Below are 18,190 nucleotides of genomic sequence, written 5' to 3' on the forward strand. Positions count from 1 at the left end.
TTCATGCAGAAGAGAGAGTAAAGTAAAACAATATCCTTGTGTGTAAGAGAAAAAATGTAAACTGTGTGTGTTAGCCAATAGTAACTTGCTCTGCCCGCAGACCCTGTAGAACCCTATAAAAGTGTGCTAAAGATAGAAATAAATTGGCATTCACAATTACTTCTGTGAAGACTGGTGAACAGCTCGGGGGTCTTTCAATAGGGATAAGGGATGTGGCACTGAACAGAGCCTCGTTCCTCTGGGGTGGGCACAGCTTCAGGGGAAGCTCCTGCTGAGGATCCCCAAGGGGAGAAGCCCATCTGTGCCTCAGTGCCCCTGTCTGATCACAGAGAATTTGCTGTTTGCAGGTGTTTCACTGCAGGGACTGCTGCTATGATCAGGCCTCCAGAGCTGCTCTAGGAGCTCCAGCAAAGACATAAATGGGTGTTCAACACAAACCCATCCATGTGTATTTACAAAGCAGAGCGTGAGAGCAGGCTCTGGATAAAGGAAAACCGCTCAGAATATTCACGGAGTCCTCATAGAGGTAGAAGTGAACTTCACTTTATTTCTATATTTAGCACACTTTTATTGGGTCCTACAGGGTTCACACAGTTTAACAAGCTCCTATTGGCTAATACATTTTGTTTATAATTCCTTTTTTTGTACACAATATCATTGTTTTTCTTCATTCTCGCTGCTTCAGGAACGTTCCAAGGACACTGTCCCTGGAATTGTCATCTGGGTTGAAAGCTGGGTTGTGCAGACAGGCTTTAACTAAAATATCATGCCCTTGCTCTGTCAAAATGCTCTCCTACATCTGGATGACACAATTCCCTTTCCCCCCTCACAGTTGGCTGGATCTGCTTGTGGAAGGAGAGTCCCTGCCCAGCACTGCAGTCACTGCCTGCACCACGGAGTTTTGCCTCTTTCCTGTGGACAAATCCGAGTCTGGTGCTCCCCAGCATGAGAAGGAGTTGATTTCTAAGGATTTACCTGGCCCCACACAGCCCTTCCCTGTGCTGATGAGGGGACTCATCAATGCTCAGGACTCATCGATGCTGCAGCATCAACCAGGGCTTTCCACAGCTTCAATAAAGGTGGGGAGTTCAATCCCTTGAGTCACCACGGCGTGTCTTGCCCTAAACTGGGCTGTCCTTGTTCACAAGCAAACCTTTCTGAGGCTGCTCTGCCAGCTTCCAATGGCAAAGTCATGACTTGGCTATCCCTGACCTTCCTGCTTTCTAGGATATCTGCAAACTCGGGCTTTTCTCTGCTTGTGTTTCACAGCAGCACTCCTAAAGTCTGTAATTTAGCTGTATAACTGCAGAATTATTCCTGCTGGATTCTGGAGTGCTCCCCCTTCCTCCTTTTCTCCCTCTGTGGTTAATTAAACACAACAAAAATGATGGTTTGGAAAATGCTTTGTTAGGGATCCCAGGAACTTCGGGGGCTGTTGGATGTCCTTTATCTCATTGAGAGTCCCTGATAAATGTGCTCCAATCTCGCCTGAGATCCGCAGGAATTAAGAAGTTTCTGATGTGTTGAGAGCTGATATCACCACAAATAATGTTTGCACACTACATCTTGTAGGAGGCAACGAAACAAATCTGTTGTTTGTGAACCTTAGTGGGAAAAGCTAGGAAATGAGGATGCCTTGAAAATGAGATTACAGATGGCATTAGCAGTGACCTGCTCAAGCACCAGCCTCTCTGGCTGTAAACACTTCAAGAATATTTGTCATTAATATATACTTTTGCTGATGGGAAAGGGCTGTAGCTGAGTACTTCCTACAACAGCAATTTTACCCTGGAAAATACAAACCTAATGAAAGCCTCCCAGTGGCGATTTGCCAGTTTAAATTAGATGTTTTGATAAGGCCAGAAAATGTAATTGAGACTTCTGTAATCTAAATTAACAGGGAAGATACCAGGTTGATTTGATGCATCTGAAGTACTTCAGGGCTGTTTGTTTTGCTTGTTTCACAGAGGGTTTGTTTGCTTTGTACTTTCTAATAGGGGATGTTTTGAAATCTGGATGGTTTGAGTTTCCAGGGGAAAGGCAACTTCTGTTTTTAAAACAAACAAAACCCCATCCTTTTCTTGGAGAAGGGGAGGTTTGCTTGTTCTTTGCCTCCGTGCTCCACCCTTGGAACAGAAGGAGAAATAAATGCTGGTGCTGTTCACGTTCTTGTCAACCAGCAAAGTCTCTGTTTTTAAAGGCAGAGCAAGGGAAAACCTTGACTGAATTTTCCCAGTTTCCACAAACTGCTGGACATGATGTTTCATGATGTGGTAAACAGAAAGATGAGTCAACAATAATAATATTAGTTAAAATTAAAATTTTGAAGGCTTGATTTTTTCAAAATATAAAATAGTGTTGAGTGATAAAATCCAGACACTTGCTAAGTCTCCCAGTAGCTGTGGTAGGAGAAATCAGCCAAAACCTGAAATGTGATTACAATGAGCAGCAAAACATCCTGCAGCAACAAAATTGGCATTAACATGTCTGACTTGAAGGGAATTTGGAAGGCACTAAAGGCCAGCTGTGCTTCTGCAGATCTCCAGGATAAAACTCCTGATCTTCCACAACTTAGCTTAAGTTTATCTGGCAACTTCAATATTGGCCACTTGAATCCTCATTGCCTGTATTCCAGATGCCATCCCAGTGCACCAGCCTGGCACAGGGAGTTTTGTCTGGCACAGAGAATTTTACCTGGCAGAACAAGTCAGGTCAGCTGTCTGTGGGTGGCATTTTTCCTGACATGGCACTAATGTACCCCTGGATCCTGGAAATGCCAACGGCAAAAAGAATTATTTATTGTAATGAATATTTCCAAGAACTTCTGGTGACTTGTGGAGTCCTGACCACTGAATCCTGTGAAGGTACCGGCAGCTGGGTCCCCCAAATCCCCAGTCACACAATTCTAGCACTTCCTAGAGCAATCCATCCTCACGTGATGCACGTATTGACGCTCCTCAGCCAGAAAGGCAGCTTTCAAAAAGCTTTTCTTGGTGTTGAAAAGCAAAAATAATGGTTCTGCTGAGTTGCTGAGGGTCAGTGTACAACAGCATGACATCGGATATGACACCACTGGTAATCTAATCAGAGGAAAACAGATGTGGGAAGCTCCCACGATTTCCTGCTTATTAGGATTAGATTTGTCCTGTGATTATGAGTCTCTTTTGCCTTCTGGAGATATGGATGCTCAGACAATACTCTTAAAGATGCATTTGAGAATTATTAAGAGCTGGTTTGTCACAGCATCTTCCCTATCTGCTGTTGGCATTAATTTATTAATGAGATAAATGTTATCCCCTTCAGAAGTAATTAGGACAACTGTTTTATGTGTGTGTGCATCCCAGACAAGTATGAAAATGCTACAAATTTCATAATCTTTGCCATTTTTTCTGAAGACAATTAACTGGGTTAAGCAAACTCTCCCTGTGAGAGACCAGGGAGACCAGACCTCCAAACAGTGCCTGGTTTTATTTATTATTTACTATTTAACATCAGTCACGTGTTTCTATTTCCAATGTCTTCTTTTTCACACTTGATTGGATTTTTGTTTGAGTATTTTCCAGGGCTGAACTCCTCCTTTAGCCTCTCCACTTAGGAGAGCTGATATTTCTTGTGGTGTAAGGCTGCAGAGCTCAGTTTAATTAGTACTCGTGGGGTGGTTACAAATCGTAAACCTCAGTTGCATCTTGAGTGGGAGAACAGACTTAAAATCTTGCTTTTCCTGTGAATTTATGTTGTGCAATCACACATTCCTTCCCTACAGCTCTCCCAGGCAGGGTATTTATCCTTTCTTGTGTCTAACAGCATCACCATTATCATCAACCTGCAAAGAAGAAGTGCCAAAGGTTCATTAATTTTAAAACCCAAGTGCAGGCGTGGTCGGGGGTGCACAAGCTGCCAGAAGGGGTGGCCAGGTGAGCGTGGAGGCACAGCAGAGGTTGTTATCAGAATCCCCAGGACTCCCATCTGGCCAGAGCTCTCTGGGAGCAGATGTTTCACTGCCTTCTCTCAGAGCACTGCAGCTGCAGCGGCTCCTTGGAGGAACAGGGAAATCCAAGGTTGAAGGCAGTGATGTCTGAAAGCAAAATCCCACCAGCAGCCTGCTGGAAACTGGGCAGGGCTGACCGAAAGGAGCAGAACCATCTCTGGTGGTGTTTAAATGCAGCTGCTGCTGTGACACCATCCCAAACCTGTGTTCCTCTGATCCAGCCTGTGCGTGTCCCGTGTCCTTCCCCGGGAACAGAGCTGTCGTGGGTGGGCTGGAGCATGGAGGGAAGAGGGATTTTAAGTCACTTCTGTAGCCTAAATCCCTATTTTCCTTGCTGATCCCTTGTGATGCTACTCCAATATCCATCCCCTGAGGGAGGGCTGGAACCAAAAGATGGAGCTGCTTAAGGTTGGAACCCAAAATGGTGGAGCTGTTCCAGGTCTGTTGAGTTTGAAAGCAAAAGGACAGAGCTGTTCAACATCTGCCAAGGCTGAGCCCAGCAGGATGGGGCTGCTCCAGCTCTGCCTGGATGATCACAAGTCACAAACCCTGACTGTTGCACACCCTGCTCTGGCCTCTGTGTGTTCACTGAGGTGGCAGCACAAAGCACTTCATCATCCTCTGACTCCTTCCATCAGATGGCAAATTCTGCAGGCCCTTCTCATTCCAGTTCTGGTTCTTATGGAAAAGGGCTGCAGGGTCAGACCCCTGCACTTTGCTAAGATTGAATCCTCGGTAGGAATTGCATCTGCTGCACTCCATTGGTTTTACTTTTGTTTAACAGACCATAAACAATTTGTTTATATAGACAGCTTTTCATCTTCCACAGCGAATCATCAGTGAGCTCTCCTGGGATCAGTCCCTACTCCGGTTGTTGCTTTTCGTTTATATACCAGGCTTGGATGATTTAGATCATCAGCGTTTCCATCTGAGCTCCAAGGCAGCTGCTTTATGGCCTTTTCCTCGCACAAAGGATCTTACTAAAAATCTACATTATGGGTCTGGCAGATTAAGCTTTGCTTTGAAATACTTTGATATAAAGTAGAAAAGAGATGTTACGACCTATTTGCCACAGAGAGGAGAACCCCAGTCCATCAATGCTCAAAACACAGGCCCCTCTCTCTGAGCAGTCCTGCTTTAATGGGGGTAATGATGAGCTCGCACTCTGTGTGTGCTGAAAGGAGAGGAAATGTGTAGTACAGGGCACTGTGTCCTACCCACAGAGCTCAGAGACATGGGAAATGACCAGATGGGCTGAGGGGATGCCCTGAGGGTGACCAAGTGACCTTGTGTGGAAGCACAGGCAAGGGTCTTTAGCTAAGAACTGGAATTTTGTGAAGGAGTCTGAGCATCTGGGATGAGGCACAGCCCAAGCCTGCTCAGAAGGGCAGCCTGGGCTTTAGGAGTGGCTGGAACCAGAGAGAACTGAAGAAAAACCTTCTTTGATTTGCAGTTTCATTTTTAGTCCATCTGCATATTATCCTACCGGGCAAGTGTGGCACGTGGTCCTCAGGTCAGAATTGCAGGCTGTTTCAAAGAGTTTGTCTTTAGTTTTAATTCCTAGCTATTTTTAATTAACTTTTTAGTTTCACACCTTGAGTTTGATGCATTAAGTGTGGTTACACCTCCAGTGGCTGAAAGACTCCAAAGTGACCTCCACTCTTCATATTTCCAGCAGGTTTTTGGGAGGAATCTCTCCTTCTGGGGCCCAAATTCTGTATTTTGATGAATGGCATTTCCCTTGAAGTGTCACTGAACTCTTGGGGTGATTTCCCTTGCTGAGCTCCAGAAGTAACTCAAATTAACAGCCCCTGAGGTTGGTTTTAACCTTAGAGGGAAGGAGATGCTGCAGCTGCTTTGTTGCAAAAAATCCTGGAAAAAATAGTGAGACTACTCCTTGAACCTGCACCAAATGTTCTTAATTCAAATTAAGTCTTGGAAGGGACTGCTTTTTCCTGTCAAGGTGTTTATTTTAAAAAGTACTTTGGAGCAAATAATTCATTATCCTCTCACCTTGCATTTGGTGATTGCTTATAATAAGAGTCCACTTGGAGAAGCAGTTGGCTTTTTCCTTCATTATATATACATAGACCCAAAGAATTTTTTATACTCCAGTAAACATAATTTGTAGTTCATGACGTGTTATGAGTTTCTCGTTGTATGAATGTCTTAAAATGAATTTATAAATAATTTTTATGGTTCAGTGAGAAAAGCCATTAAGGTGTTTTAAATGTTTGGAAGTGCAGGAGTTGAAAGAGTGGGTTGATATATGGGGTGCAATGGGAATTGGGAGCTGTGCAGGAAGCTGTAGAGGAAATCTAGAGACCTTCAACTAAAAATATTAAAACTACTACTGGTAGAAAGAGTACAGAAGAGAATTTAAAGGTGAAAGGACATGAAACACATTCAAGTAATAATATCACAGTGTTCACTCACTTATTGTGATCTATTTAGATCAAGGTAAATGTTAGATTAATTTTAAATGTTTAAATAAATCCTTGAAGGTCTGCAAATAATTTGTCTGCTAAGGCATCGTCCCTCCCCCACACCTTGGAACCTTTCAGTCTAAGAAATGCCACTTGTGACTCTAAAAAAACATGGTGGTGGGGCTCCAGGCTTGTCCTGAATTTCTTAATTATTCTGGACAACAGAATGCATAAGAAAACAATTGCACTGTGTGACTCCTGGGATCCTGGAGGTGAATTGCTGTCCATGAATTTCCCTTTTCTCCTCTAGCATGAAAAGCACGGTGCTAAATCCATGGGAAGGAGTGGAAGTTGAGTGTGGCACTGTCTCTGCTGAACTACAGAAACTTTCTGCAATGAATTGCTCAGTCACTTCATTTGGAAGAAGAGCAACTGCTATCAGCTCTAATTGGCTCCCAGAACCCAGGGTAAGGTCTCTTAACTATTTTTCTGTGTTATTTTTAATTAACTTGGAATGAGCATTTGTGCATAGAAATCTCAGTGCAAACGTGTGCAAGCATTTTTATACCTCCCTCCAGCTGCCACGCTCTGCAGGCAGGGATTCTGTTCCATTCTGGCTGCTCTTGCCAAATTTCCTGGGAAATGTGCTGGGGTCAGCCAAGAGGGCAGGTGAGGGACCGGGGCTGCAGCAAAGGGACAAGCACCAGGTTCAGAACATCCCTGAGTCCCACTGAATTCCATGAGAATTGATATGGGCATGGGGTGACAGGGCACAGGGAATGGGTTCAAGCTGCCAGAGGGCAGGGGTGGATGGGATACTGGGAAGGAATTCTTCCCTGGGACGGTGGGGAGGGGCTGGGATGGAATTCCCAGAGCAGCTGTGGCTGCCCCTGGATCCCTGGAAGTGCCCAAGGCCAGGTTGGACAGGTCTTGGAGCAGCCTGAGACAGTGGAAGGCATCCTTGCTTTCCATGGGATTTATGGATGGGATTTAATGTCCCTCCCAACCAAAACCATTCAAGGATTTTACCATTTCTAGGTACAATTTATTTAACTGTCAAAAGCAAATTACTCTATCTCTTCACATTATTGTAGCCACCAGCTAAATGACTCCATAAAGCATAAAAAAACCCTGGTTATTGTTTATTTCAAACATTGGTTGTGAAGGTAATCTGTGACTCAGAGAATAAACTGGGCATTTCCAGGCTGCTGCTGATAAACAAAGAGGGGAATTCATCCTCCTGAGGATTAAAATGCCATAATTGATAAGGAATTTTGTGTAACTGCATAAGTCATTAAACAAATAACCAAAAAAGTTAAACCCCCGCACAAAGCCAACAACATTAACAAAATAGTATTTTTTTGCAGAATGCTTCCCTGCTGGAAAATGATACCACAGAGAATCCAAAAGTGGCTCCTGGTTCTGGTCCATGGCCTGACCTCCCTCTTCCCAGAACTCTGGCTTTGAGATGCCCCAGGTGTGCAGACATTTGGAAAGTCAGGTTGGCTCATGGGTTCCCACTGAAGCTGTCAATGAGTGTCTGGGTTGACTTTTCCTTTCAGGAGACACTTCCCTAAATAATACATCTTCCAAACTGGGATTGCCATGACAACAGTTCAATTTGAATTACAAAACAATTAGATATCAAACCCCCACATAATCCATCTCCATGTAAGTCTGTGCCAAGAGGCAGGTAGAAACTTCAGCATCTTCATTTAGGGGGTTGGAAACCCTGCAGCTGCCTGCCATGGTTTGATGGAGAATTGTACTAAAAAGCTCCCAAAAGTCTTATTTAGATAGAGATGCTCAATTCCCCCTTGAATGGGTGTCCTGTAAGAAAGTGGTTTTGCTTCAGTTAAAACAAAATAGCCAGTAAATACCTGTCTTGTCCCATCCAAATTCCTATGCAATAAGCTTTGGTAGGAAATTATCACTTCGTCTTCTAAACCTTATTATTGTGCAGCTTCTTAAATATTTAATTTTCATAATGAACACATTCCAGTGTTATCATGGATGAAATCCCTTGTAGGGCTTGAAAAACTACTACCCCAATTATGGGGATGTTTTCCTCGGAGCAAGGCTTGAGAATGAGGAGTTTTCTCGATTGCTGGAATTCCACAACAAATGTCAATATGAATAGAATTAGAATTTTTATATATCACCACCCCTCTCTTCTGCTGCAAGTAGGCAGCAAAATGCATATGCTGGCTGATGGCAAAATGTCATTGCTCTGTCATGAACACCTGTGGGTATAATCCAGGTGTGGGGGTGATATTTTCTCTGCTAGAGGTCACTTTGGAAAAGGGCATGGAGAAAGGAGGGAAGGAGAAAGGTGCTCTGTGAGCTGGAAATGATGGTAGAAATTCTGCCTGCACTCAAAACCTGCTGTCTGGGAGGTGTTGGTGGAATTGAACAGCAAGTTTCTGCTTAATAATTAAATAAATTGGAACAGAAATGCTTTTTACACAGGTGGAGTGGCCCTGTGGGAGCAGGAGCTGCTGCCTCATTTGGAGATGTCTTCATGACTTGCGGGGCAAGTTTGTCAGAGCTCTCCTTTCACAGCTAAAGGTTAATAAAGGCTCATGTGGCTGTGCAGAACCACTGGAAGGACAATCATGGCACAAACTCTGAGGAATGGTGAGCCAGGTCTGGGTTTAAAATGAGCCCCTTTCTCCCTGCCAGGAGGGGACAGCTGGGGGGTCGGGCTCTGCTCCCAGGGAACAGGGACAGGAGGAGAGGGAACGGCCTCAGGCTGGGCCAGGGGAGGCTCACGGTGGACAGCAGCAGGAATTTCCCCATGGAAAGGGTTTCTGAGCTTTGGAAGGGGCTGCCAGGGAGGTTTGGAGTGCCCATCCCTGGAGGTGTCTGAGGAAGGGCTGGAGGTGGCACTGGGAGCTCTGGGCTGGGGACAAGGAGGGTGTGAGATGTTCCACAGTGATTGGTGTCATTATGGAAACCCACCATGGGATCAGTATAAACAGGAATACTGATCTTAAAGTAAAACATGGACATGAGACAAAGGAAAATATAATATTTCATTATTTTTGTTTAAATCCCTTTACTGTGCATTGCTAGCTTTTGCTGTTAGGTATTTTTGCCACTATGTAATTGCTTTAATGATGAATTGTACCCACTCTTTGTGTATAAAGAAACAGCAGCCTTGTGCAAACGTGTGAAAACTTGTCAGTGCTGTTACCTGTCTGCCAGGAGTGTGACCTGGCCACACCTTGGGGCTTTGTGCAGACCTGCTGGGGGCTCCCAGCCACTGCTGCTGGGGAGATATCCAACATGTTCAGAACTGCCTGGACTTGTACCCCAGCACAGAAATAGCCCCACATGTTCAGAACTGCCTGGACTCGTACCCCAGCACAGAAATAGCCCAACATGTTCAGAACTGCCTGGACTTGTACCCCAGCACAGAAATAGCCCAACATGTTCAGAATTGCCTGGACTTGTACCCCAGCACAGAAATAGCCCAACATGTTCAGAATTGCCTGGACTTGTACCCCAGCACAGAAATAACCCCACATGTTCAGAATTGCCTGGACTTGTACCCCAGCACAGAAATAGCCCCACATGTTCAGAACTGCCTGGACTTGTACCCCAGCACAGAAATAGCCCCACATGTTCAGAACTGCCTGGACTTGTACCCCAGCACAGAGGGCACAGCCCCACATGTTCAGAATTGTCTGGACTTGTACCCCAGCACAGAGGGCACAGCCCCACAAGAAACTGCCTATAAAAGAGAGAGACCAGGGCTAAGGGGATGGGTTGGTGGGGCAGAGACTCCCTGTGTCCCCAGGGCTGCTTGCTTGTCCCTTATCAATGAATTAATAAATTACCTTATTGATTAACCAACCCAATTGTGGTGAGCTATTCATAACAAGGGCAGTGGGCACCACTGGGATTGGTGGTCCCAGAGGGATTTTTTGAGCTCAGGATTCCATGGTGAGAAGGCAGCACCCAGCGCTTGCAGGGCACGGTCACCCTGGGAAGAGTAAGGGACATCTTGTTCCAGAGACAGAGGAGCTGTGGCTGAGCTGAAGCTGCGAGGGATGAAGTGCTGCCATCAGGATGGGGAGCTGGAGCTGCTGCCTGTGCCAATGGCAAGGTCAGAACAGCCCTTCCTTCTCCTCCAGACTCCCGGTGGAAAGCACAGGACAGGAACATCCACTGGACCTGCTGCTAATTAAATCTTCCATTCACACAGAGAACCTCCTGAAGGGTGCCACTTTCACTGTGATGGGTGCATTGGGCTTTAAGAGAGCAGAGACATGGAAATGTGAAATGCAACAATTAATTTACTATTAATTAGGTTATTTACTATATTATTTTATTATTTATTATTTATTATTTTTATTTTATTATTTTTTATTATTTTATATTATTGTTTTATATTATTTAATATATCATTACACATTATTATATTATTAATATATTATAACTTCCTTAAGGGTGTGACTTTTATTTTGATGGGTGCATTGGGCTTTAAGAGAGTAGAGACATGGAAATGTGAAACATAGCAATTAATTTACTATTATTTTTAATAATTAACAATTTAATAATTACTATATATAATATATAATTATATTATATTATAATAATTGCTACTATTATTACTATTATTACTACTATTAATTAGTATTGTTATTATTATTACTATTAATTAGTTACTAAAATGGATTTTATTATATATATTATATATATATTATTTATTATTATTATATATATTATTATTAGTTAATTTACTATTAACAGGTAGGAACATCACCATTTAATGAGAATATTTTATTTATTTTCTAAATAACTATTACAGAATATCCAATCAACAGACTTGACTATTAATAATGCTTACTCAAATCCTCCTTGCAAGCATTGATCACTGATAAAGGTTCCTGTATCTCTCTTTTTCCCCTCCTCCACCAGGATCTGGTAACAGTGCTTGCCAAAGGAGGTGTCCATCCAAATAATTCCTGCTTTTTCTCCAGGAGATCAGAATCTAAGTCAGGGATTTAATGTGCAGTTTAACCTGCAGGTAATATTTTTGCATAAAAATGTGAGCTGAATAAATGAATCCGGGCTATTTTTTGTTGTGAACTGTTCAATTTTGGGTGATTGCATTAAAATGCAGTGAAGTTTTACTAAGTGAATAAAGTTTAAATTGAATTTCCCATGAACGCTTGAAGGATGTCTGCAGCAGGCTGAGGGTCCCTTGGTCTTAATTGGGATAGTTTGATAAGGAAAATTTTATTCCATGTGTTGATTTAAAAAGAAATTATGGCAGGAGGTAATCTGAAAGACTACAACACTCTTTTTTACCCTCAACTCAGCCTTTTCTTTCCCAAAGCAGAGATTAAAATCAATAAATAATTATATGCAATCACATTGTTAACTAATACAATTTCCTTCTTTTATAGGCAGCTCCTGCACAAATGGTATTTAGGAGCATATTCTATATTCCTCAGGAATATTTTAAGAATAATGGCATTACCAGGTTAAGGAAATTCTGTCATGCAAGAAGGATTTCTGTCCGTATCAAGTCACATCTGTTGATTGGACAGTCCATTGTAATTTTTTAGAAAAAAAAAAAGATATTCCTATGAAATGTTGATGTTCCTATATGTTAAATTAATAAATTAATTAAGCTGTTGATTTTCACAAGTCTAACATGTTTGGAATGCCATGAAGGAAAATGTTTTAATTTAATTTTAAAAAATAAAATAAAGCAATGAACAATGGAATGATTGAAAGCAGGGTCGGAATTCAGCTTGTGCCAGCTTTAGTTTGGAATAACTGGGAATATATGAGCTACTACCATTAATTAATGGCTACAGAAATAATCTAATTGGGGAATCATTTACTTGAAATGGTGAAGCCACAGAAGTACACACGTGGCAAAACAGATACAGAAATTTTACAGGTTATTTCAAAGCAGGAAAACCCCAAAGCTGTCAGGAATATTTCAATTGCCTCCTGTACAAAGGATGTGCAATTAAATAAGCAATTAGTTATGGATTATTCACTCAGCTTGGCTGCTGGATATCCGAGTAGCACGTTAACCTTGAAATGACTGGGTTTATAGCCCTTATTGTTCACCAATAAATTAAACCTGCATTAAAAACCTCACCCTACCTGGGGTTGATCTTGCAAAGAAATTTTGCTGCTGATTATTGATCCCAGCAAGGACACTGAGGCACCACGGTGGGACAAGCTGGAGACACATATGGAAGATGATCCTCCCTGCCTAAAATGCTTTCAAATAACTGGGCAGTGAGGGAGAGGGAAGAAGTGATTGGGAAATTTCCTTTAAAAAAGGAAAAGCTTTGCAAAGAATCGCAGAACCATGGAATGGTTTGAGTGGGAAGGGACTTTAAAGGCCACCCAGTGCCACCTGTGCCATGGGCAGGGACAGCTCCCACTGTCCCAGGCTGCTCCAAGCCTCGTCCAGCCTGGCTTTGGACACCTCCAGGTAAATTGTTTCGGCTTTTTGTTGTTTTTTTTTTAAAACAGTCAGTCTCTAAAGTTCTTTGTCCTGGTCTCACTGCGTCCAGCACCCAAATGGAAGAATCCCTTCCCTGTCTCAAACTCCTCTGGGGCTTTGTGCAGCATCTCCTTCCCATCTGGAATCCCTGGTGAGAGCTGCGCTCCCAAACTGGCACCAGAACCACTTGGCAATACCAGCAGGTATTTTATAAAGTGAGAGGAACCAGATCAGAGCTTGTCTTGATAGGACATTCATGGTTGGGTTTTTTCCCCCCTTGGACTGAGATTGATGAGAGAGACGCAGTTTTCTGTTGTTCAGACTCGGTTGTTTATTCTTTTTTTATCTATATTACATATTTACAGAGCACGAGGAGCTATGTGCACTAAGACAGAAAGGTGCAAGATGGCTAACAAAGATCATCTTCAAGGTCTTTTATATGTCCATTTACCCAATTAACAATTGCCTAGTAAATTATTTTTCTTAGTGTCCCAATGACCCAACACCTGTGTGCTGCACTGCGACATTCTTTATCCAATCACCCACTACTACCCAAAAACCTCTGGAAGAAGAGGATGAAGAAGAAAGAAGGACAACAGACAGCACCCTGAATCCTCCATCTTGTCTTCTGTTTCCTAAACTGGTTTAAACTCCAAACTTAAACTTTTTCACCCTGTGACTTAACAAAATGTTCTAATCTACACATTTACACTCCTAGTTGTTCTATTTAAGAGTTGTTTTAAGGGTGCTATATGAAATTCAGCGTTTTCTTGGATGTCAGAGCCAGGTATCAGGGACACCCACTCTGTGCCTCTGAGTCCAACAAGAGCTGAGATGATGTTTTGTTCAGGGCTGTATTTACATGTGCTCCATCCACATTGGGCTGTCCAGCAACAAAAGCCATGACTGGATGATCTCGAAATGCCCCTTCCAGCTCAATTTCTGTGATGAAATTGTGGCAGCTGAGCAGAAAAAAAAGCTGAAAGTGAGTTGGTTTCACATTTCCATTCTAATGCTTAGAAACCTAAGAAATTTCTCATTGGACACAACATCCTCTTCATGGATCTGATTTCTTTCTTAGCCCATTTCAAACCCAGGACAAGCCCCTTGGCTGCTGAAATTGTGATTTTTCTCCCAGGAGTGCCGTTTCCCCCAGGGACTGATGAGTTTCCTCACCCGGGGGACTACCTGGATCTTCAGTATAGACAATATTCTTTATGTCCAGGAACATTTTGGTGTTTAGGACACATTAGGATTTCTGCTACATTTTTAAACATTTTTTATTCAAGGCAGCATAAAGAAAAAGCAGATCTGTGAGTGAATTTAGCAGTTTCTGTGCTTCAATAAAGTGAAGCAGGGCCAGGCAGGCCAATTATCCCTTCCACACCTTCAACAGATCACATTAAAAATGAAGAGTGAAGTTTTCATGGCTTAAAGGGAGAAAACTCTGATTTGAATTCAAATAAATCAGAAACATTAATGTGTTTGAGAAATGAGTTTAATGATGTATTTAAAAACTATTAAATTAATGTTTCTCATTAGTGGCACAGCTTAATCATTCTTTGCAAGCAGAGGGAAGAAAGTAAAGCAATATCGTAAAAGATCAAATAGTGATTCAAAATTAATTAATCCAGCATTGTATAAATCAGGTATTTTCAATAAAAATACTAGTTCAGTATTCAGTTCTTACAGGAAAATTAAAAATAAAAAATGCCTTAATTAGTGCCTTTTCATTCAATCCACCTGACCTATTTATTTTTAATCGAACTACAGGGTGCTAAGCATACTGTGAAAGTGCTAATTGCAGTAGTAAACTTTTTAACATTTCCCCCTGGACTCAATACCTTGCTTTGTGGGAGAATATCTCAAGAATAATGGAGAAAATTGGTGTCTTGCTGTGCTGGGAGCTGCTGTTGCATTCCCGATCGGATTCATGGTGTGCAAACACCTCATGGCTTTGCTACCACGAATTTGCTTTGACTGTGTCAAGATTCATCTTGCAATTTGTACTCGGAGAACTCATTAGAAGAGCAGTTTGAGTGGCAGCAGTGAAAGAGCTTGTGTTATTAGCTTTAAAAACTCCTGAAATTCAAACTCCTTGAGCAGGCTGTTAATGAATTATTGCTTTTACATTACATTTGTGCCAATGTGCCTCTTTGCACTGAAGTTTTCTTGTGATCCTACAAGCAGATGTGTTGTCCCGAATCAGGTTTATTCCTAGTGGGAAAATGAAAGGAAGATGAGAGCAGGGACTGAGATCTTTCCCTGAACTTCTCCACATGCGCTGGGTGATGTTGTCGTGGCCGGTGCTATCAACTGGAGCTGGATCTGCTATTGCTGATATCAATATCAAACTGATATTTCCCAGTGCTGCCTCACTAATCCAAACTGTACTGGATTTTCCAAGCACTAATCCCCAGAAATTACCCCAGCGTTGCATCCTGCAGACCAACTCTCTTTAGAAAGGCTCTTCTCGAGCTCTCAGTGAAGAATTAAAGCTCATCTGAGTGCCCAGCACTGGGGCCTTAAAAATTAGCATGTCTTTGGTGATAGCAGCTTTGGTACAGACTGGCTCAGGGAATTTTACAAGCCCAGATACGATTTTTTTTGCAGTCCTCAAGGGGCTTTTTTTAATGAAGATAAGTCAGGTGCCTGAGCCTCACGTTCATTGTGATTCTGGGGACAGTGAGAACCCCCTGAGCCAGCCAGACTCCTCCTGCTCTAGTCTATGTTCAGCTGCCCCAGGCAAGAAATTGATATTTCTTTGTGTTATTCACTCCATTTCTGCAGTAGAAAGAGATTTATAAAAGACTGAGGTCTGGAAATCTTCACCTTCAAAGGTCAAACTCCTAGATTTGTATCTTGAGCACCTGAATATTCATTGCCAGCCCCAAATATTCGAAAATCACAATCCCAAAATAATGAGAAATATGAAATACATAAGTGATTGTCTTCTGCTTCACCAGTGTTAAGGGCATAATGGCATCATATATTTATGTTTTGGCCACTATCCCAAAACATCTTTTAATTGAACAAAATAGTCTCATCAAACAAAATATTCTCATCACTCCTCTGAATACACAGAGGAGCCCAGATGTCCCAGTCACAAACTAAGGGAGGTACTTGAACACACATTTTGTAGCCCAAGTGTCCAAAATACAACCTGAGCTCCTGTATTTCCTAATTTTTTGTAGAAGGAATGGGGACATATAGAAAATATAAATCCCCTGGAGAGTTAGGATGGTGCTGCTGCTGTCCTGAAACTGCTGAGCATGATGAGGCACTGATGGCATTCTCCACTCTGAAAAAGGAATTTGTCTCATCCAGCAGACAAAACTGTTGAATTTTCACGTGAGGGTGGTTAAGCTCAGCACTTCCTCTTTGCTCCAGGTTTTTGTGGCATTCCTGGAATTGTCCATGAATGTCTAACAGGGATATCTGGGAAATCCTAAATGAAGATGAGCAGCTTCAGCCTGACCTCACATCGCACTGTTCAATTCTCTTGCCATGCCAAATGAATTTGCAATAAAGAACTTCATTGTTTATTGATTTTAGAGATGGATGTGGACATAAATATTGCTCTAATTGTTTTACATTTCCAGAATTGCATCTGAGCTTCGACCTCAGACCTCCAAGAGCCTCGTACTCAACACGTTGAACCTGATCTGACACCAGAGTTGACAGAGAGGGCCTGACGGGGTTTGAATGCTCTTAAAACCACACTAATGCCTCCTAAGAGGGGGATTAAGTGATGGGGATGAGACAGAGCGAGCTCCCCTGCTGTGTGATCCCACAGACCTTCTCTGGGTGAGCACCTTTGGAGTTAATCCAAATATTCATGCCTGGAACACAGATCAACAGGAGGGCTTTTCATCACAGACTATGGGAAAAACAGAGGTTCTCCTGGCACCTACTGCTTCTAAACCAGAGTTGTAATGATTTGCTTTACAAAGGTAATGCAGATGATTTTAGATATGGATTCAATTTTCAAGTGCCCCCGAGCTTTAAGCATCCACTTCAGTAATCCCTTATTGGAATTTGGGTGGACTTTTTACAGTCTGAATTAAAAGCCTTGTTGAATCTAATTGAATTTCTTCCATGATTTAATGTGGAAATGGTGAAGAACAGATAATTGTGTTTTAGTTAAAGAAAACTATATGATGAGTTAAATATCTATGATTTCTGGGAAGGCCTGAAATTCCCTCACTAAATCTTTCTCCTGGCATTGAAACCACCTGAATATTTTTCCAACATTGAAGTGTTTTGCTTCCCAACGTCCCTGGGGAATGGAGAAACCAAGTGGGTAACACCCATTTTGTGCTTCTCTTTCCAAAAGTGTCCTTGGGAAGCTGATGCTGGACCCAAGTGCTTTGCAAATCTCTCCTCTCACGGTTTCCCCATTGACACTTCTGGGCTTTTTGGGGAGACTTTGGAAGAGGTATCCTGGTTCCTGAGGGATGGGCAGGGATCCAGACCTCTGAGACTGTGCCATGAGATTATATCTCCTGCAAGGCTGTTTGAGAACACTTCTACTTGCTGCAGACAGGTTTAATTTAATTTAAATAAAAGGAATAAATCCCCCAGGAATAAAGTGCTGTTAGTTCATTGTGAAAGCTTAGGATTATCACCCATCTCTGTCATTTCTCCTGTGTAATTCCTGCATTTTTGGTGTTTCTTTACATTTCTTCCAGTCCTCTCTGCTAAGGCATTTCTTCCAAAGCTCCTCTCTCAGCAGTGTGTTATTTATGATGCTCTAAAGGTGTTTTCCTGTGGACAACTCGTTCTTAAGTGTTAATGCAAATAAATTGAAATCTCTGGTTGCAAAGGCCTCACACTGGAGGGTTGTTATAACACATCATAAAAACCTCTTTTCCAAAGCTCTCCTGGAGGTGTAAATAAAGCAGGAGGCATTTCAGCCATCACTGCTGGGGATTCTGCCCACATCCAGAGATCAGTTATTAACTAGAGAACCACAATCTGACCCTGGGACTGGGAGTGCGGGTTCAGGCCAAACCCTGTCCCTCCTCAGCCTGGATTTGCAGAGCCCCTCTCATCTCTCAGCCTGATTAGGGGCTGCCTCCATGCTCATTATCCAGGGAGTTCTGAGAAAGGGTTCAGCTCTGGTTTCAGTGTGTAATAAAGGGCTAATCACCTGTTTAAGTTGAGTGATTAAAGAAAGTGTATTAAACTAAATAAAGCCCTTTTATTCTGGAATTGCACTTTCTCTGTGGTTATCAGAGAACATCTATCTCTCCTCAAATTCAAGCTTAATTTTAACCTTGAATTTACTTTCAA

At 42.4% G+C, this 18,190-nt stretch overlaps 1 long non-coding RNA gene across 1 annotated transcript; it reads left to right on the plus strand.

Moving 5' to 3' along the window:
* The first annotated feature begins 8,933 nt into the window (after positions 1-8,933).
* On the plus strand, positions 8,934-17,966 carry LOC131589682 (uncharacterized). Its single transcript, XR_009279822.1, has 3 exons — positions 8,934-9,051; positions 12,966-13,098; positions 16,498-17,966. It is a non-coding gene; the product is annotated as an uncharacterized LOC131589682 (long non-coding RNA).
* Positions 17,967-18,190: the final 224 nt, after the last annotated feature.

The sequence above is a fragment of the Poecile atricapillus genome, chromosome 29, assembly GCF_030490865.1.
Source record: "Poecile atricapillus isolate bPoeAtr1 chromosome 29, bPoeAtr1.hap1, whole genome shotgun sequence".
Taxonomy (NCBI): domain Eukaryota; kingdom Metazoa; phylum Chordata; class Aves; order Passeriformes; family Paridae; genus Poecile; species Poecile atricapillus.